We start from the raw sequence: 21,417 nt of genomic DNA, 5'->3' as shown, positions 1-21,417 counted from the left end.
TGTGTCATCTGATGAAGATCATCAAAGGTTAGTGGTGCATTTAGCTGTCTTCTGGGTTTTTGTGACATTATATGCTAGCTTGAAAAATGGGTGTCTGATTATTTCTGGCTGGGTACTCTGCTGACATAATCTAATGTTTTGCTTTCGTTGTAAAGCCTTTTTGAAATCGGACAGTGTGGTTAGATTAACGAGAGTCTTGTCTTTAAAATGGTGTAAAATAGTCATATGTTTGAGAAATTGAAGTAATAGCATTTCTAAGGTATTTGAATAACGCGCCACAGGATTCCACTGGCTGTTACGTAGGTGGGACAATTTCGTCCCGCCAGCCCTAGAGAAGTTAAGGATACTATAGTAATCACGTTTCACATTGGATTTATTAGCTACTAAAAGGTAAGACGTGTTTTTATTTTACTTCTGCAAAACACAAGCTTGTTAGCTAGCTAGCTAGCTCTAGGTTCAACGTTAAACCAACTCTCTGAAGTTCAAAGACATTCAAAGTTCCTTCATAGAAGTCACTCCTCCGTAGGTTAAATTTTGTGGGCCTAATTCAGATAATGCATGTGATTAAAAACAAGATGTCAAGCCTCCTCCTCAACCCTCTCCCGCTCTCTCCCCACTCGCAAAATTTCAGTCGCATCTCATGCCCTAAACTCGTCTTGTCTTATAGATGAACTGACCAGATTGGCGACAATCAACAAATCCGATCTAACAAAGTGGATATTTGTCAAATCCGTGATGATTTATGTATTGTAACAGGCCGGAATCTTTCCCCCGTCACGTTTCCATGGCAATTCCATTGTGTTGGTCGAGTTCCATTGACCTCCTTACTGCATCTATTGGTTAGGAAATTTAATGTCGAACTAAATGTAAAAAATATATATTTCAGGAGGTTTAAAAGGAACAGAAAGGAACCATATCTTTTTTGGGGTTTGAAACGATTCATTTTTAATTTTTTTGCCGGTCGTAACAGTGGAACGGACCAAAATTTTTTTATGATTCTGTTATGAACAAAACACTTTGGAAAATAATTTTGGTTCCAACCCCTGGTTAGGAGTTAGGGTTAGGTTAAGGGTTAGGGTTAAGGTTAGGTTAAGGGTTAGGATTAGATTACGATTTTGAATGGGAATCCAAGTATTTGGTCCTCACAAGGATTATTAAAACAATAACAACGTGTGTGTGTGTGTGTGTGTGTGTGTGTGTGTGTGTGTGTGTGTGTGTGTGTGTGTGTGTGTGTGTGTGTGTGTGTGTGTGTGTGTGTGTGTGTGCGTGTCATAAGATATTTACCAGCTGTGAGTGCCTCTGGATAACGTTAACAGGCTAAGTGGGGCCGATATGCTTCACATAACCCTGGAATGTAGAGACTTTGTGGTGTACACGAAGTAGAGTCCTCATCCTAATATTGCACCATATTCCCTTTATAGTGCACTACTTTAGACCAGGATCCATTGGGAATAGATAGGAAAAAGGTTAGCATTTGAGACCCACGGATAAATGGAGCGACGTGCACAAACAAACAACTGGGTGACACATGTCTTAGATGTGACTGCGGATAGAGACGTCACTGCCTTCATCAAGTTAACACATTTATAATCTCTCTCTCTCTGTCAGCTGTGACGACCGTCTCAGAGAGTTGTCCAGACATGACATCACGTCAACTGTCATTTATTAAAGAGAGGAAATAGATCAAAGCCTGATTGGAAAGGCACAGAGACTGCCCTTATATTTTGGTTCTGCTTTTATTAACTTAAAATGTGTTAATTCACAGCAGTGTGTGTGTGTGTGTGTGTGTGTGTGTGTGTGTGTGTGTGTGTGTGTGTGTGTGTGTGTGTGTGTGTGTGTGTGTGTGTGTGTGTTAGCCAATCAAACTGCTCCCGGACCCAAATATATTATTTGGCAGGAGCTAGGTTCATTCTGTCTTTCTCTCTCCCCATGTTCTTCCTCTTTCACATATGTGTGTCTGTTTGATCTGAGTGACCCACAGTGTTTTGTCACTGTATAATAATACCCCCCCCCCCCCCCCCACACACACACACACACACACACACACACACACACACACACACACACACCTATACACACGCAGACAGATGCCTACCAGCGAGGTGTTTGCCCATGTTCTCCAGTTCTTTGGAGAAGAGGGAGTCACTTAGTAACAGTCCTCCCGTCTGTCCCAGGAGCTCCCTGGAAGAGCTCCCTCCTCCTGCTCCTCCTCCTTTAACCACCTTCACATCAGCCTCCCAGACTGCCTGGCGGTGCTAGGAACAAACAGAGAAAAAAAGAGAAAGAGTAAAAAGAGGAGAGTCAAATTAGAAATAAAGAACGATCCTTCAATTACCACATTATAGAACAACCCTTCAATTACAACACTATAGAAAGAACGACCCTTCAATTACAACACTATAGAAAGAACGACCCTTCAATTACAACACTATAGAAAGAACGACCCTTCAATTACAACACTATAGAAAGAACGACCCTTCAATTACAACATTACAGAAAGAACGACCCTTCAATTACCACATTATAGAAAGAACGACCCTTCAATTACAACACTATAGAAAGAACGACCCTTCAATTACAACATTACAGAAAGAACGACCCTTCAATTACCACATTATAGAAAGAACGACCCTTCAATTACCACATGAAAGAACGACCCTACAATTACAAGACTATAGAAAGAACGACCCTTCAATTACCACATGAAAGAACGACCCTTCAATCACAACATTACAGAAAGAACGACCCTTCAATTACAACATTATAGAGTTACAACATTATAGAAAGATCGACCCTTCAATTACAACATTATAGAGTTACAACATTACAGAAAGAACGACCCTTCAATTACAACATTAGAGAATAATTCAGCTATTGCTCAAAAACTCAAGATGGCGGCAGGCCCCAACATAACAAGAGGCAATTATTCCATTTTATGGGCGTGATAAAAACGTTGAGTAACCACATTTGATTGGTTGGAGGTGTGGGGTGCAGCCTGTCCTCCTTTGTTAGAACATCGACTGACACTAGTGGTTGATTTTTAAATTTACAATCAATAAATTCATGGGAGTTCTGGAACTGAAGGCAGGGCTACGTCCCAATTGGCACCCTATTCCCTACATAGTCCTATTGGACCCTGGTCAAAAGTAGTACACTTTAATAGGAAATAGGGTGCCATTTGGGTACGAGTCTTATGGTTGCAACTTGCTACCATGCCGTACCTATTCCTGGCATCAGACATAATTTAGTAAGGGCCTGTTTGCCAGGTCTGTAATTGGAGACCAATCTTTATTCATCCCTTTTATCCCACTGATCACAGTGGGCTCAGATGAGTTGTTCAGCCACTGGACCTTATGAGTCCCAAACGGCACCCCGTTCCCTATATAGTGCACTACTTTAGACCAGGGGCACTTAAGGATCTGGTCTAAAGTAGTCCACTATACAGTATGGGGAGAAGAATGTCATTTGGGACTCAGCGTGTCTTAAGGCTCTGGTCTAAAGTAGTCCACTATACAGTATGGAGAGAAGAATGTCATTTGGGACTCAGCGTGTCTTAAGGCTCTGGTCTAAAGTAGTCCACTATACAGTATGGGGAGAAGGATGTCATTTGGGACATACCTGATGAGAGACATACAGCTTCCCTAACACTACATTTATAGAATAATCTAGAGGGATAGCTAGCCAACAGCTGTGTCCCAAATGGCACCCAATATAGTGTACTAGTTTTAATCAGGGCTCATATGGTTTTGGTCAAAAGTATTGCACTATATAGGGGATAGGGAGACATTTGGGAAACAACCTGGAGTTAGTTAGTCTTCCAGCCTGTTAGCCTGTTAGGGCTAGGGGGCAGTATTGACACGGCTGGATAAAAAACGTACCCGATTTAATCTGGTTACTACTCCTGCCCAGTAACTAGAATATGCATATAATTATTGGCTTTGGATAGAAAACACCCTAAAGTTTCTAAAACTGTTTGAATGGTGTCTGTGAGTATAACAGAACTCCTATGGCAGGTCAAAACCTGAGAAGATTTCAAGCAGGAAGTGGCCTGTCTGAGAAGTAGTGTTTCATCTTGGCTCTTTTTATTGAAGACTCAGGATCTGTGCAATAACGTGACACTTCCTACGTCTTCCATAGGGTCTCAGAGCCCGGCAAAAAGTTGAACGATATCGAGGCAGGCTCTGGCTGAAACACTTTATCGCTTTTGGCAAGTGGCCACTCAGAGTACTATGGGCTTAGGCGCGTGCCCGCTTCGACCGAATGCTTTCTTTTCCTTTGTCTGTTTATCTAAACGCAGATTACCGGTCGGAATATTATTGCTTTTTTATGAGAAAAATGGCATAAAAATTGATTTTAAACAGCGGTTGACATGCTTCGAAGTACGATAATGGAATATTTAGAATTCTTTTGTCACGAATTGCGCCATGCTCGTCACCCTTATTTACCCTTTAGGATAGTGTCTTGAACGCACGAACAAAACGCCGCTGTTTGGATATAACGATGGATTATTTTGGACCAAACCAACATTTGTTATTGAAGTAGAAGTCCTGGGAGTGCATTCTGACGAAGACAACAAAGGTAATAACATTTTTCTTATAGTAAATCTGACTTTGATGAGTGCTAAACCTGCTGGGTGTCTAAATAGCTAGCCCTGTGATGCCGGGCTATCTACTGAGAATATTGCAAAATGTGCTTTCACCGAAAAGCTATTTTAAAATCGGACATATCGAGTGCATAGAGGAGTTCTGTATCTATAATTCTTAAAATAATTGTTATGCTTTTTGTGAACGTTTATCGTGAGTAATTTAGTAAATTCACCGACAGTGTTCGGTGGGAATGCTAGTCACATGCTAGTCACATGCTAATGTAAAAAGCAGTTTTTTGATATAAATATGAACTTGATTGAACAAAACATGCATGTATTGTATAACATAATGTCCTAGGGTTGTCATCTGATGAAGATCATCAAAGGTTAGTGCTACATTTAGCTGTGGTTTGGGTTTATGTGACATAATATGCTAGCTTGAAAAATGGGTGTCTGATTATTTCTGGCTGGGTACTCTGCTGACATTATCTAATGTTTTGCTTTCGTTGTAAAGCCTTTTTGAAATCGGACAGTGTGGTTAGATTAACGAGAGTCTTATCTTTAACCTGTTGGGGCTAGGGGGCAGTATTTTCACGGCTGGATAAAAAAACGTACCCGATTTAATCTGGTTACTAATCCTACCCAGTAACTAGAATATGCATATACTTATTATATATGGATAGAAAACACCCTAAAGTTTCTAAAACTGTTTGAATGGTGTCTGTGAGTATAACAGAACTCATTTGGCAGGCAAAACCCTGAGACATTTTCTGACAGGAAGTGGATACCTGATGTGTTGAATTACATTTAAGCCTATGCCATTGAAACACACAGGGGTTGATTAATGTTTTGGCACTTCCTATTGCTTCCACTAGATGTCACCAGCCTTTACAAAGTGTTTTGAGTCTTTTACTGTGAGATCTGACCGAACAAGAGCCATGGAACGGTGATGGCCGATTAGACTCTGGCGCGCGAGTTCATGTTGGGTACCCTCGTTCCAATACGTTATAAAAGAGAATGTATTCGTCCACCTTGAATATTATTCATGTTCTGGTTAAAAAAGGCCCTAATGATTTATGCTATACAACGTTTGACATGTCTGAACGAACGTAAATATATTTTTTCCCCTCGTTCATGAAGTGAAGTCCGGCGGGCTTAGATCATGTGCTAACAAGACGGAGATTTTTGGACATAAATGATGAGCTTTTTTGAACAAAACTACATTCGTTATGGACCTGTGATACCTGGAAGTGACATCTGATGAAGAGAATCAAAGGTAATGGATTATTTACATAGTATTTTCGATTTTAGATCTCCCCAACATGGCGGCTAGTCTGTATCGCAACGCGTATTTTTCTGGGCGCAGTGCTCAGATTATTGCAAAGTGTGATTTCCCAGTAAGGTTATTTTTAAATCTGGCAAGTTGATTGCGTTCAAGAGATGTAAATCTATAATTCTTTAAATGACAATATAATATTTTACCAATGTTTTCTAATTTTAATTATTTAATTTGTGGTGCTGACTTGACTGCCGGTTATTGGAGGGAAACAATTTCCTCAACATCAATGCCATAGTAAAACGCTGTTTTTGGATATAAATATGAACTTGATAGAACTAAAAATGCATGCATTGTCTAACATAATGTCCTAGGAGTGTCATCTGATGGAGATTGTAAAAGGTTAGTGCATCATTTTAGCTGGTTTTAGGGTTTTGGTGACCCTGTCTTTGAATTGACAAAACATTACACACAGCTATTGTCAATGTATTCTCCTAACATAATCTAACTTTATGCTTTCGCCGTAAAACCTTTTTGAAATCGGACAACGTGGTTAGATTAAGGAGATGTTTATCTTTCAAAGGGTGTAAGATAGTTGTATGTTTGAAAAATTTGAATTTTGACATTTATTTGGTTTCAAATTTGCCGCTCTTGAAATGCACCTGCTGTTGATGGAGTGCACCACGGGGGGGACGCTAGCGTCCCACCTAGCCCATAGAGGTTAAAATGGTGTAAAATAGTCATATTTTTGAAAAATTGAAGTAATATCATATCTAAGGTATTTGAATAACGCGCCACAGGATTCAACTGGCTGTTGAGTAGGTGGGACGCAAGCGTCCCAACTAGCCCATAGAGGTTAGCAACATGGAGAAATCTGTGGTGGTACGACCACAATCCATCAATAATAACTATCTTCTAGCCAGCCAGTCAGCCAGTCAGCCAGTCAGCCAGCCAGTCAGTCAGTCAGTCAGTCAGTCAGCCAACCAGTCAGCCAACCAGTCAGCCAACCAGCCAGCCAGCCAACCAGCAAGCCAGTCAGCCAGTCAGGGACGGCTGCCCGTTGCCAGGGGTTCCTACTGCAGTTGGATTTATACCTGGCAACCGTCCACCCGGCTCCTTCGGGCCGTGAGAGGGTGTCCGCCCTCGTCTCATGCCTCTCAGGGAAAGCCCTGGAGTGGGCCAATGCCGTGTGGGTGGAAGGAGATGAGGTGTTGGACCACTTTGAGGAGTTCACCCGTCGTTTACGGGCAGTCTTCGACCACATGCCCGAGGGCAGAGCGGCGGGTGAACGTCTTTTCCACCTACGGCAGGGGACGAGGAGCGCACAGGAGTTCGCTTTGGACTTTCGGTCCCTGGCGGGATGGAACGACAGGGCCCTGATCGACCACTATCACTGCAGTTTGCGCGAGGACGTCTGTCATGGGTTGGCCTGCAGGGACACCACCCTTACCTTCGACCAGCTGGTGGACCTGTCCATTCGGCTTGATAACCTGCTGGCTACCCGTGGACGTCCAGATCGGGGTCTGTTGGTTCCATCCCCCAGCACCACTGATCCGATGCCCATGGAGTTCGGAGGTGCTGCGCTCAGGGAGACCGGAGGAGGTTCCGTCTCGTGCACCATCTGTGGCCGCAGAGGTCACACTGCCGGTCGGTGCCGGGTTGGTTCCTCTGGGGATCGAGGCAACAGGCAGGGCGCTCTGGCGTCACCCCAGGTGAGAAAGCACCATTCTCACCCAGAGCCCTCTGTTGCACACATGTTTTTGTTCATCACTTTTCCTGAGTTTTCCCCGCATTCCCAGCATAAGGCGATCGTCGATTCAGGCTCGGCTGGGAATTTTATTGACAGTTTATTTGCTCATAGTTTAGGGATCCCCATCATTCCTGTGGCTACACCTTTCCCAGTTCACGCCTTAGATAGTCGACCATTAGGGTCAGGGTTGATTAGGGAAGCCACTGCTCCTCTGGGCATGGTGATGCAGGGGGTTCACACGGAGAGAATCAGTCTCTTTCTCATTGACTCTCCTGCGTTTCCCGTGGTGCTAGGCCTACCCTGGTTAGCTTGTCATGACCCCACTGTTTCATGACTACAGAGGGCTCTCACGGGGTTGTCGCGAGAGTGTTCGAGGAGGTGTTCAGGTATTTCCGTAGGTGCTACTACGATGGAAAGTCCAGACCAGGTCTCCACCATGAGCATTCCCCCCGAATATGCTGATTTGGCTCTCGCCTTCTCCAAAAAGAAGGCGACTCAATTACCACCCTATCGACGGGGGGATTGTGAGATAAATCTCCTGGTAGACGCTGCACTTCCCAGGAGTCACGTGTATCCCCTGTCACAGGCGGAGACGGTGGCTATGGAAACATATGTCTCCGAATCCCTGCGTCAGGGGTACATTCGGTCCTCCACTTCCCCCGCCTCCTTGAGTTTCTTTTTTGTGAAGAAGAAGGATGGAGGTCTGCGCCTGTGTATTGATAATCGAGGTCTTAATCAGATAATTGTGAGGTACAGTTACCCACTACCTCTTATCGCCACGGCGATTGAGTCAATGCACGGGGCGCGCTTCTTCACCAAACTAGATCTCAGGAGTGCTTACAACCTGGTGCGTATCCGGGAGGGAGACGAGTGGAAGACAGCGTTCAGTACGACCTCAGGGCATTATGAGTACCTCGTCATGCCGTACGGGTTGATGAATGCTCCATCAGTCTTCCAAGCCTTTTTAGACAACATTTTCAGGGACCTGCACAGGCAGGGTGTAGTGGTGTATATAGATGACATTCTGATATACTCCGCTACACACGCCAAGCATGTGTCCCTGGTGCGCAAGGTACTTGGTTGACTGTTGGAGCATGACCTGTACGCCAAGGCTAAGAAATGTCTGTTCTTCCAACAGTCCGTCTCCTTCCTAGGGTACCGCATTTCCACCTCAGGGTGGAGATGGAGAGTGACCGCATCTCAGCCGTGCGTAATTTGCCGAATCCCACCACGGTAAAGGAGGTGCAGCAGATTCTAGGGTTTGCCAATTACTACCGGAGGTTTACCCGGGGTTTTGGTCAGGCGGCAGACTCCCATTACCTCACTGCTGAAGGGGGGGCCCGGTACGTTTGCAGTGGTCGGTTGAGGTAGACAGGGCCTTTGGTCACCTGAGGGCTCCCTCTGCTGGCCCATCCGGATCCCTCTTTTGCATTCATAGTGGAGGTGGACGCGTCCGAGGCTGGAATAGGAGCCGTGCTCTCTCAGCGCTCGGGTACGCCACTGAAGCTCCGCCCCTCTTCCTTCTTCTCGAGGAAGCTCAGCCCGGCAGAGCGAAACTATGACGTGGGGGACCGGGAGCTGTTGGCTGTCGTCAAGGCTTTGAAGGCGTGGAGACATTGGCTTGAGGGGGCTAAACACCCTTTTCTCATCTGGACTGACCACCGCAATCTGGAGTACATCTGGGCGGCGAGGAGACTGAACCCTCGCCAGGCAAGGTGGGCCATGTTTTTCACCCGTTTTGTTTTCACCCTTTCTTACAGACCAGGTTCCCAGAACTGTAAGGCAGATGCACTGTCCCGGCTGTATGACACAGAGGAGCGGCCCATGGATCCCACTCCCATACTCCCGGCCTCCTGCCTGGTGGCCCCGGTAGTGTGGGAGCTGGACGCGGATATTAATCAGGCGTTGCGTGCAGAGCACGTTCCACTCCAGTGTCCTGGTGGGCATCTATACGTTCCGTCTGCTGTCCGTGACCGGCTGATCTATTTGGCCCACACGTCACCCTCCTCTGGTCATCCAGGCATCGGTCGGACTTTGCACTGTCTGAGTGGGAAGTACTGGTGGCCCACTTTAGCTAAGGATGTGAGGGTGTATGTTTCCTCATGCTTGGTGTGCGCCCAGTGTAAGGCTCCTAGGCACCTACCCAGAGGTAAGCTACACCTTTTACCCGTTCCACAGCGGCCATGGTCACACCTGTCAATCGATTTCCTGACTGATCTTCCCCCATCACAGGGAAGCACCACAATCCTGGTTGGTGTGGATCGTTTCTCTAAGTCCTGCCGTCTCCTCCAGCTGCCCGGTCTCCCTACGGCCCTACAAACTGAGGAGGCTCTGTTTACACACGTCTTCCGGCACTACGGGGTGCCTGAGGACATAGTGCCTGATCGGGGTCACCAGTTCACTTCGAGGGTCTGGAGGGCGTTCATGGAACATCTGGGGGTCTCGATCAGCCTTACCTCGGGTTTTCACCCAGAGAGTAATGGGCAGGTGGAGAGAGTAAACCAGAATGTGGGTAGGTTTCTGAAGTCTTATTGCCAGGACCGGCCGGGGCAGTGGGCAGCGTTCGTGCCCTGGTCAGAGATGGCCCAGAACTCGCTCCGCCACTCCTCCACTAACCTCTCCCCCTTCCAGTGTGTACCGGTGGACAAATGGTTTAAGCGCTCGGAGGAGACCTGGGACGCCGCTCATGTGCACCTGCAATGGGCCGTGAGGTGGCAGAAGGCGAGCGCCGACCGCCACCGCAGTGAGGCCCCGGTGTTCGCACAGGGGGACCGGGTCTGAGTCTTGACCTGAAACCTGCCCCTCCGCCTGCCCTGCCGGATGCTGGGTCCCCGGTTTGTGGGGCCATTCAAAGTCCTGAGGAGACTGATCGAGGTATGCAACAGGTTACAGCTTCCCCCAGATTACCGTATTAATTCCTCGTTCCATGTGTCTCTCCTCAGGCCGGAGGTGGCTGGTCCACTTCAGGAGTCTGAGGTGCGAGAGGTTGCTCTGCCCCCTCTGGACATCGAGGGGGCCCCGGCGTATGCTGTTAGAGCCATCCTGGACTCGAGGCGTTGGGCGAGGGGCCTTCAGTACCTCGTGGAGTGGGAGGGGTACGGTCCGGAGGAGAGATGCTGGGTGCCGGTGGAGGAAATCTTGGACCCTTCGTTGCTGCGGGAGTTCCACAGTCTCCATCCGGATCGCCCTGCGCCTCGTCCTCCGAGGTCGGAGCGCTGCTGGAGCCGCGCGTCAAGGGGGGTACTGTCACGACTTCCGCCGAAGTCGGTCCCTCTCCTTATTCGGGCGGCGTTCGACGTCACCGGCCTTCTAGCCATCGCCGATCCACTTTTCATTTTCCATTTGTTTTGTCCTTGTCTTACACACCTGGTTTCATTCCCCCAATTACTTATTAATTATTTAACCCTCTGTTCCCCCATGTTTATTAGTGAGTGATTGTTTTGTTTTGTAATACGGTCCGTTATTGTGGGCTCGCATATTTGCGTTGTATTTGTGAATATTTTAGTAAATTACGTTTATTACTCACATCTGCTGTCCTGCGCCTGACTCCTCTACACACAGGCAATATTACAGCAGCATTGCCTTTAAATTGTTTAAGCTGGGTTTGACTTTGTTGTCCTTAAGCCATTTTGCCACAACTTTGGAAGTATGCTTGGGTCATTGTCCATTTTGAAGACCCATTTGCGACCAAGCTTTAACTTCCTGACTAATGTCTTGAGATGTTGCTTCAATATATCCACATAATATTCCTCCCTCATGATGCCATCTATTTTGTAAAGTGCACCAGTCCCTCCTGCAGCAAAGCACCCCCACAACATGATGCTGCCACCCCCATGCTTCACGGTTGGGATGGTGTTCTTCGGCTTGCAAGTCTCCCCCTTTTTCTCTAAACATAACAATGGTCATTATGGCCAAACAGTTCTAATTTTGTTTCATCAGACCAGAGGACATTTCTCCAAAAAGTACGATCTTTGTCCCCATGTGCAGTTGCAAACCGTAGTCTGGCTTTTTTATCCTGTCAAGGTATAGGGGGCAGTATTTTCGATTTCGGATGAAAAATGTGCCCAGAGTAAACTGCCTAATACTCGGGCCCAGAGTCAAATATTTGCACATTATTAGTAGATTTGGATAGAAAACACTCTGAAGTTTCTAAAACTGTTTGAATGATGTCTGTGAGTATAACAGAACTCATATGGCAGGCAAAAACCTGAGAAAAATCCAACCAGGAAGTGGGAAATCTGATGCTTGTAGTCTTTTCAAGTCATTGCTTATCTAACACACAGTGACTTAGGGTTCATTTTGTACTTTCTAAGGCTTCCACAAGATGTCAACAGTCTTTAGAACCTAGTTTCAGGCTTTTGTGGTGAACACAGAGAGCGAACAAGAAGGCCGGGAATTTGGTGACTAAGAAAATGACATGAGTTTTGTGGCGCACGTTCACATGATGAGGTCGCTGTGTTCCATAATGTTTTTCGTCCGGTTGGAACATTATTGAAGTTTTATGTTAAAAATGCCCTAAAGATTGATGCTATACAATGTTTGACAATGTTTGACATGTTTCAACGAATGTAAATATAACTTTTTTTTACTTTTCATCGTGAAATTTTGGGCGTGCTTCCTACATTTGGAGTAGCTTACTGAACAAGAAGGAGGTATTTGGACATAAATGATGGACTTTATTGAACAAAACAACATTTATTGTGGACCTGGGATTCCTGGAAGTGCCTTCTGATGAAGATCATCAAAGGTAAGTGAATATTTATAATGCTATTTATGATTTTAGATGACTCCAAAATGGCGGGTATCTGTATTGCCTGTTGTATTTTTCTGAGCGCCGTACTCAGATTATTGCAAAGTGTGTTTTCCCCGTGAAGCTTTTTTGAAATCTGTCACAGCGGTTGCATTCAGGAGATGTTTGTCTATAATTTTTGGAATAACAGTTTAATATTTTATCACCGTTTAGGATGAGTATTTTTGTAAATTGTTATGTTCATTCACCGGAAGTTTTGGAGGAAAAATATTTTCTTAACATCATGCGCCAATGTAAAATGGGGTTTTTGGATATAAATATGAACTTTATCGAACAAAACATACATGTATTGTGTAACATTGAGTCCTAGGAGTGTCATCTGATGAAGATCGTCAAAGGTTAGAGCTTAATGTTAGCTGTATTTCTGGTTTTTGTGACGCCTCTCCTGCTTGGAAAATGGCTGTGTGGTTTTTCTTGTGTTGGCACTGTCCTAACATAACTTTCACCGTAAAGCCTTTTTGAAATCGGACAATATGGTTGGATTAAGGAGAGGTTTATCTTTAAAATGGTGTAAAATAGTTGTATGTTTGAGAACTTTGAATTATGACATTTTGTTGTTTTGAATTTGGCGCTCTGATTTTTCACTGGCTGTTGAATAGTGTGAACCGTGGGTGGGACGGTAGCGTCCCACGCAGCCCTGAGAAGTTATGGCAGTTTTGGAGCAGTGGCTTCTTACTTGCTGAGCAGCCTTTCAGGTTATGTCAATATAGGACTCGTTTTACTGTGGATATAAATACTTTTGTACCTGTTTCCTCCAGCATCTTCACAAGGTCTTTTGCTGTTGTTCTGGGATTGATTTGCACTTTTCGCACCAAAGTACGTTCATCTCTAGGACACACAACGCGTCTCCTTCCTAAGCGGTATGACGGCTGCGTGGTCCCATGGTGTTTATACTTGCGTACTATTGTTTGTGCAGATGAACGTGGTACCTTCAGGCGTTTGGAAATTGCTCCCAAGGATGAACCAGACTTGTGGAGGTCTACAATTTTTTTCTGATGTCTTGGCTGATTTCTTTAGATTTTCCCATGATGTCAAGCAAAGAGGCACTGAGTTTGAAGGTAGGCCTTGAAATACATCCACAGGTACACCTGCAATTGACTCAAATTATATAAATTAGCCTATCAGAAGCTTCTAAAGCCATGACATCATTTTCTGTAATTTTGTAAGTAAAGTGAGCTGGATTGCTTGGTGATGGATAGTGGGAAGAACAGATGGAGGGAAACAAGTGCAGACACTTACTTGGACAAACATCTGGGACGCAGATTCACATTCTTGATCTCGTACCAGGGCTGTGTCCATCCCAGGCAAGGGGCCTACTCCAAATGACAACCACACACAGAAAGAGGAAGAGCAATGCCACAACACATTTGTCATTCAGCAGACGCACTTATCCAGACAGTAGTGAGTGCATACATTTTCATACTGGTACCCCCCCCGTGGGAATCAAACCCACAACCCTGGTGTTGCAAGTGCCATGGTCTACATCCTGAGCCACATGGGGCCACACTGGACCTCAACAGTGTAGGAGGAGATACACAGTCAATATACACCTCACCTGGCACTCGATAGAGTGTATGTATGTGTATGTATGCTATCTGAGTTCACTAGCTACAAGGTGACACTTTTCAGGATATGTGAATTGTTTTACTCACAGGAGACAGGCACAGCTTGTAGGCGATGGGGGACTCCATGTCCATCTGGCATGTTCACAGCAGTATGTTCTGGGAAGAGGTGAAGGGGATTGGGGGGTCCGTGAGTGGGGATATGCTGTGGTCCATGCTGGGGGGGACCATGGTGCTCCTCTGCTGGTCTACTGGCATCTGACAGACTGTAGAGATACAACACAACGTAGGTATACATACTCAACAACTACAGGCTGAATCACATGTCAAGACGACTCACACAAATCATCACACTTCACACGTCACAACCCTGAGCTTAAAACAAAAAGACACACACTAAACAAAATCGCTAGCTCTCAGATGTGCACAATTGCACCGGTAACGCACCCAACAACTGCAGTGTTTCAGACAATATTACAGACAGAAATACTCCTCAGCAACCCACCGGTCCTTCCTCAGACAATCCCACAGTTGAAGAAGCTGGATGTGGAGGTCCTGAGCTGGTTAAACTTAGTCTGCGGTTGTGAGGCCCGGTTGGACGTACTGCCAAATTCTCTAAAATGACGTTGGAGGCGGCTTATGGTAGAGCCATTAACATTAAATTCTCTGGCAACAGTTCTGGTGGACATTCCTGCAGTCAGCATGCCAATTACATGCTCCATCAAAACTTGAGACATCTGTGGCGTTGTGTTGTGTGAGAAAACTGCACATTTTAGAGTGGCTTTTTATTGCCCCGAGCACAAGGCGCACCTGTGTAATGATCATGCTGTTTAATCAGCTCCTTGATATGCAACACCTGTCAGGTGGATGGATTATCTTGGTAAAGCAGAAATGCTCACTAACAGGGATGTAAACACAATTTTTGAGAAATAAGCTTTTCGTGCACATAAAACATTTCTGGGATCTTTTATTTAATCTCAGGAAACATGGGAAAAACACTCTACATGTTGCGTTTATATTTATATTTTTGTTCAGTATATATATATATATATATACACATTTAGAAAGTATTCAGACCCCTTGACTTTTTCCACATTGTTACGTTACAGCCTTATTGTAAACTGGATTAAATAGTTTTTTCCCTCATCAATCTACACACAATACCCAATAATGACATCACAATACCCCATAATGACATCACAATACCCCATAATGACATCACAATACCCCACAATGACATCACAACACCTCATAATGACATCACAACACCCCATAATGACAAAGCAAAAACAGTTTTTTAGACATGTGAATTTTTTTTTAAAAACATATCACATTTACATAAGTATTCAGACCCTTTACTCAGTACTTTGTTGAAGCAGCTTTGACAACGATTACAGCCTCAAGTCTTCTTGGGTATGACACTCAAGCTTGGCACACCTGTATTTGGGGAGTTTCTTCCATTGTTTTCTTCAGATCCTCTCAACCTCTCTCCAGAGATATTAGATGTCTTGCCTGTGTGCTTAGGGTCATTGTCCTGTTGGAAGGTGAAACTTCACCCCAGTCTGAGGTCCTGAGCACTCTGGAGCAGGTTTTCATCAAGAATCTCTCTGTACTTTGCTCCGTTCATCTTTCCCTCGATCCTGACTAGTCTCCCAGTCCCTGCCGCTGAAAAACATCCCCACAGCATGATGCTGCCACCACCATGATTCATCGTAGGGATGGTGCCAGGTTTCCTCCAGACGTGACTCTTGGCATTCAGGCCAAAGAGTTCAATCTTGCTTTCATCAGAACAGAGAATTCTGTTTCTCATGGTCTGAGAGTCCTTAAGGTACCTTTTGACAAACTCCACTGAGGAGTGGCTTCCATCTGGCCACTCTACCATAAAGGCCTGATTGGTGGAGTGCGGCAGAGATGGTTGTCCTTCTGGAAGGTTCTCTCATCTCCACAGAGCTCACCTCCCTGACCAAGGTCCTTCTCCCCCAATTTAATTTTTTTATTTTTTTATTGTACCTTTATTTAACTAGGCAAGTCAGATAAGAACACATTCTTATTTACAATGACGGCCTAGGAACAGTGGGCCTTGTTCAGGGGCAGAACAACAGATTTTTACCTTGTCAGCTCAGGGATTTGATCTAGCAACCTTTTTTCGGTTACTGGCCCAACACTCTAACCACTAGACTACCTGCCACCCCAATTGCTCAGTTTGGCTATGCGGCCAGCTCTAGCAAGAGTCTTGGTGGTTCCAAACTTCTTCCATCTAAGAATGATGGAGGCCACTGTGTTCTTGGGGACCTTCAATGCTGCAGAAATGTTTTGGTACCCTTCCCCAGATCTTTGCCTCGACACAATCCTGTCTCAGAGCTCTTCGGACAATTCCTTTGACCTCATGGCTTGGTTTTGGCTCTGACATGCACTGTCAACTGTGGGACCTTATATAGACAGGTGTGTGCCTTTTCCAAATCAAGTCCAATCAATTGAATTTACCACAGGTGGACTCCAATCAAGTTGTAGAAAACATCTCAAACGAAACAGGATGGCCCTGAGCTCAGTTCTGAGTCTCATAGCAAAGGGTCTGAATACTTATGTAAATAAGGTATTTCTGATCTGACACAAGCACAACTTTCTACTGATAAAACAAAATAAAGAAATATTAGATATACAGAAAGTCTTCGTACCCCTTGACTTACTCCAAAATGTGTTGGTTTACAACGTGAATTCAAAATGGATTAAAAAACTATTCTCACCCATCTCCACACAATACCCTGCCCTCATGATAAAGTGAAAACCTGATTTTAAATATTTACAGCCCTGAGTAAATACATCGTTGGACGAGCGACAGGTGGCTGTGAAGGTGTTCAGCTCAGCCAATCGGCAGAACTTCCTGAACGAGTGTTCCATTTATTGATATTGACCTTTGGCAGCGATTACAGTTGTGAATCATTCTGGGTAAGTCTCTCAGAACTTTCCACACCTGGATTGTGCCCCATATTCTTGAAAAAAATTCTTCAAGCTCTGTCAAGTTGGTTGTTGATCATTGCTAGACAACCATTATCAGGTCTTGCCATAGATTTACAAGTAGATTTAAGTCAAAACTGTAACTCAGCCACTCAGGAACATTCACTGTATTCTTGGTAATGAACTCCAATATAGATTTGGCCTTGTGTTTTAGGTTATTACCCTGCTGAAAGGGTGAATTCATCTCCCAGTGTCTGATAGACAGCAGACTGAACGAGGATTAAACTTTGTGACTGTTTTAAAGTCACCATTGTCCTCATGGTGAACGCGGTAATCCTCCTTCCTGAGCGGTGTCCGTCCTCTGCGACAAATGGTTTAGGAAGGACACCTGTGTCTTTGTTGTGACTGGATATATTGATACACAAAGTATAATTAATAACTTCACCTCAATGTGCTCAAAGGGATATTTAATGTCTGCTTTTTTTTTACCCATCTACCAATAGGTGCCCTTCTTTGCGAGTCATTGGAAAACCCCCCATGGTCTTTGTGGTTGAATCTGTATTTTAAATTCACTGCTAGACAGAGGGACCTCACAGATAATTGTATGTGTGGGGTACAGAGATGAGGTAGTCATTCAAAAATCATGTTATACACTATTATTGAACACAGATTGAGTCCATGCAACTTATTATGCGACTTGTTAAGCACATTTTTTACTCCTGAACTTACTCCTGGCAGCATTTAAGAGGACAGCACAGGTGTCCTGGCTAAATTCCTAATCTGTCACCTCATACCATCATGGCCACCTAATCATCCCCAGCTTCCAATTGGCTCATTCATCCCCTCCTCTCTCTCCCCTGTAACTATTCTCCAGGTCATTGCTGTAAATGAGAATGTGTTCTCAGTCGACTTACCAGGTAAAATAAAATAATGTCAGCCTTTAAGTATCTCTCTATTCACGCCCCCTGTCTCTCTGTATCTTCCTACTTCCTGATAAAGAACAGAATATCCCTGTCTCTCTGTATCTTCCTACTTCCTGATAAAGAACATAATATCCCTGTCTCTCTGTATCTTCCTACTTCCTGATAAAGAACATAATATCCCTGTCTCTCTGTATCTTCCTACTTCCTGATAAAGAACATAATATCCCTGTCTCTCTGTATCTTCCTACTTCCTGATAAAGAACATAATATCCCTGTCTCTCTGTATCTTCCTACTTCCTGATAAAGAACATAATATCCCTGTCTCTCTGTATCTTCCTACTTCCTGATAAAGAACATAATATCCCTGTCTCTCTGTATCTTCCTACTTCCTGATAAAGAACAGAATATCCCTGTCTCTCTGTATCTTCCTACTTCCTGATAAAGAACATAATATCCCTGTCTCTCTGTATCTTCCTACTTCCTGATAAAGAACATAATATCCCTGTCTCTCTGTATCTTCCTACTTCCTGATAAAGAACATAATATCCCTGTCTCTCTGTATCTTCCTACTTCCTGATAAAGAACATAATATCCCTGTCTCTCTGTATCTTCCTACTTCCTGATAAAGAACATAATATCCCTGTCTCTCTGTCTTCCTACTTCCTGATAAAGAACATAATATCCCTGTCTCTCTGTATCTTCCTACTTCCTGATAAAGAACAGAATAGCATATCTTAAGTGCATTCCAAAACGTGTTTGTTTTCAAAAGACCGCCCTGAACTGATCTTATCACTTATCTTGTATATATCGTTTTCTCTTCGGACACATTTCCTGTAGTTCCTCCCTCAATCCAATGTTGAGCTCATTTTTCTGGGTTGTTGGGCGCGATAGGGCCCACGCGGGGGCACGACTCTACTCGATGCCAGGGTGAGATAACGGTATCAGACCGGTCAGACGCCAGGCGTACCTTCATCCACTCCTCTCTCTCCCTCACTGTCTGGGCTTTCTTCTCTTTCTCTTTCATTTTCTTTTCATTCATTCATTCCTTATCAGTTTGGTAATGAGCATGAGATGCATATAAAGATGGGCAGATGGGGTAGTGAGGGTTTGTTGCTGGAGTGTTAACTGCCTGAATGTTGAAGTTCAATAGTTTATATCTGTTTATATCAACAGTGAGCCAGCTCCTGGATCAGACTGGTTGTTTCTCAAAATGGCACCTTGTTCCCTTTATAGTGTCCCTTCCCGGCTGTAGTCAAAGTAGTGCACTATACAGGGAACAGGGTGCCATTCGTGACACATCCACTGGTGTTGTATCATATTTAAAACTAGCTTTGGCGTTGTGCAGTATCTCTTCTCAGTAAAATCTCAGACATCTGCTTTCTCCCCCGTCTGTCTGGTCTGTTTATTTAACCTTTATTTAACTAGGCAAGTTTGTTAAGAACAAGTTCTTATTTACAATGACAGCCTAGGAACAGTGGATTAACTGCCTTGTTCAGGGGATGGGAGGGGAGAGGAGAGGAGAGGAGGGGAGGGGAGGGGGTGGAGGGGAGGGGGGGAGGGGAGGGGAGGGGAGGGGGGGAGGGGGGGAGGGCCCTAAACAGATCACACAACACAGTGCCTTCAGAAAGTATTCATATCCCTTCACTTATTTAACATTTTCTTGTGTTACATCCTGGATTCAAAATAAATAAAAATCTCACCCATCTACACACAATACCCCATAACGACAAAGTGAAGACAATTTTTATTATACATTTTGTCAAATGTATTTAAAATAAAATACAGCAATATCTAATTTAAGTAAGTGTTGTGTAAATATTCTCTACCTCCCCATGACAATCTGAACTGAGCTCAGGTGTAACCAATTTCCTTTGATCATCCTTGAGATGAAATTGAACAAATATGGAACTACCCAGACTCTGCCTAGAGCTGGCCGTCCGGCCAAACTGAGCTACCGGCAGGAAGGACCTTGGTCAGGAAGGTGACCAAGAACCCAATGACCACTCTGACAGAACTACAGAGTTCCTTGGCTGAGATGGGAGAACCTGTCAGAAGGACAACAGTCTCTACATCACTTCACCAATCTGGGATTTATGGGAGAGTGGCCAGACAAGAAGATTTACGTTCCAGCAGGACAGTGACCTCAAGCATACAGCCAAAGTAACGCTGGAATGGCTTCAGAACAAGAATGTGAAAGTCCTTGAGTGGCCCAGCCAAAGTTCAGACCTGAATCACATTGAAAATCTGTGGATAGACTTGAAGATTGCTGTTCACCGCCGCTCCCAATCTAACTTAACAGAACTTGAAAAAATCTGAATGGAAAAATGGGAGAAACTCCCCAAATCCAGATGTGCAAAGCTGATACAGACAAATTATTCACTCAGGGGTATGAATCCTTATATAAATGAGATATTTCTGTATGTCATGTTCAATGCACAATCGAGAGCATCCTGTCGGCTGTATCACCGCCTGGTACGGCAAATGCACCACCCTCAACCATAGCGCTCTCCAGAGGGTAATGCGGTCTGCACAACGCATCACCGGGGGCAAACTACAACTACAAAAAAAAATCTAAAAACATGTTTCCACTTTGTCATTATCGGGTATTGTGTGATGATGGGTAAGACTTCAAAAAAAAAGTTACATCCATTTTGAATTCAGGCTGTAACACAACAAAATGTGACATAAGTCAAGAGGTAAGAATACTTTCTGAAGGAACTGTAAATAAACAAGAGAGAGAGAGAGAGATAGAGAGAGAGAGAGAGAGAGAGAGAGAGAGAGAGAGAGAGAGAGAGAGAGAGAGAGAGAGAGAGAGAGAGAGAGAGAGAGAGAGAGAGAGAGAGAGAGAGAGAGAGAGATATGAGGAGAGTGTTCAGCAGACTGTGAACAGAAGGCTATAAAGCCAGGGGTCATAGGTCAAAAAGAAGCAGATGGAGAGACATGGAGAGAAGGAGGAGAGGAGTTGGCTCTCACTTCTAACAAAAGGTTTACAGTGTGTGTTTTAGCTTTTTTTTTTACTGCCAGTGAAATCTATCTGTCCCTCTTAATAAAAACCTCAACATCCCACTAATAAACCTGCTTCCCTGAAGTCTAGCATATGTGGGGAGGTTTGCCCTGTAGAGACATAGAGTATGTCTACTTGTCTAATATAGTGACAGGGAATTCAAATATGGCTAAACACTGACTATCATTCAGAGGTGAACTAGTGTCTCTCTCCCACACGTGTCCCAGAGATGTTAGTGCAGAGGAAGGATCATAACTAATCTAGGAGGCTGATTTGACTGGAACTGTGGACACTGCAGAAAGTCAGAAAAGCATGAGGGATCATTCCCCTCTCCTCTCAGATAAATACTGAGGGACTATACCCCTCTCAGATAAATACTGAGGGACTATACCCCTCTCAGATAAATACTGATGGACTATACCCCTCTCAGATAAATACTTATGGACTATACCCCTCTCCTCTCAGATAAGTACTGAGGGACTATACCCCTCTCCTCTCAGATAAATACTGAGGGACTATACCCCTCTCCTCTCAGATAAATACTGAGGGACT

The 21,417-nt window shown here is 44.5% G+C and overlaps 1 pseudogene across 1 annotated transcript in view; it reads right to left on the bottom strand.

Annotated features, from left to right (window-relative positions):
- LOC106579704 (uncharacterized protein C8orf34 homolog) overlaps positions 1–21,417 on the bottom strand; it is a 154,499-nt pseudogene that overhangs the window by 35,079 nt on the left and 98,003 nt on the right. Inside the window, exons 9-11 of the transcript XR_014381715.1 lie at positions 14,074–14,249; positions 13,661–13,734; positions 2,096–2,255 (exon numbers count right to left, since the gene is read on the bottom strand). The product of XR_014381715.1 is annotated as an uncharacterized protein C8orf34 homolog (transcript). The remainder of the gene's footprint in view (positions 1–2,095; positions 2,256–13,660; positions 13,735–14,073; positions 14,250–21,417) is intronic.

The sequence above is a fragment of the Salmo salar genome, chromosome 19 (assembly GCF_965601325.2).
Source record: "Salmo salar chromosome 19, fSalSal1, whole genome shotgun sequence".
Lineage (NCBI taxonomy): Eukaryota > Metazoa > Chordata > Actinopteri > Salmoniformes > Salmonidae > Salmo > Salmo salar.
This window is presented reverse-complemented; position numbering and strand designations above follow the sequence as displayed.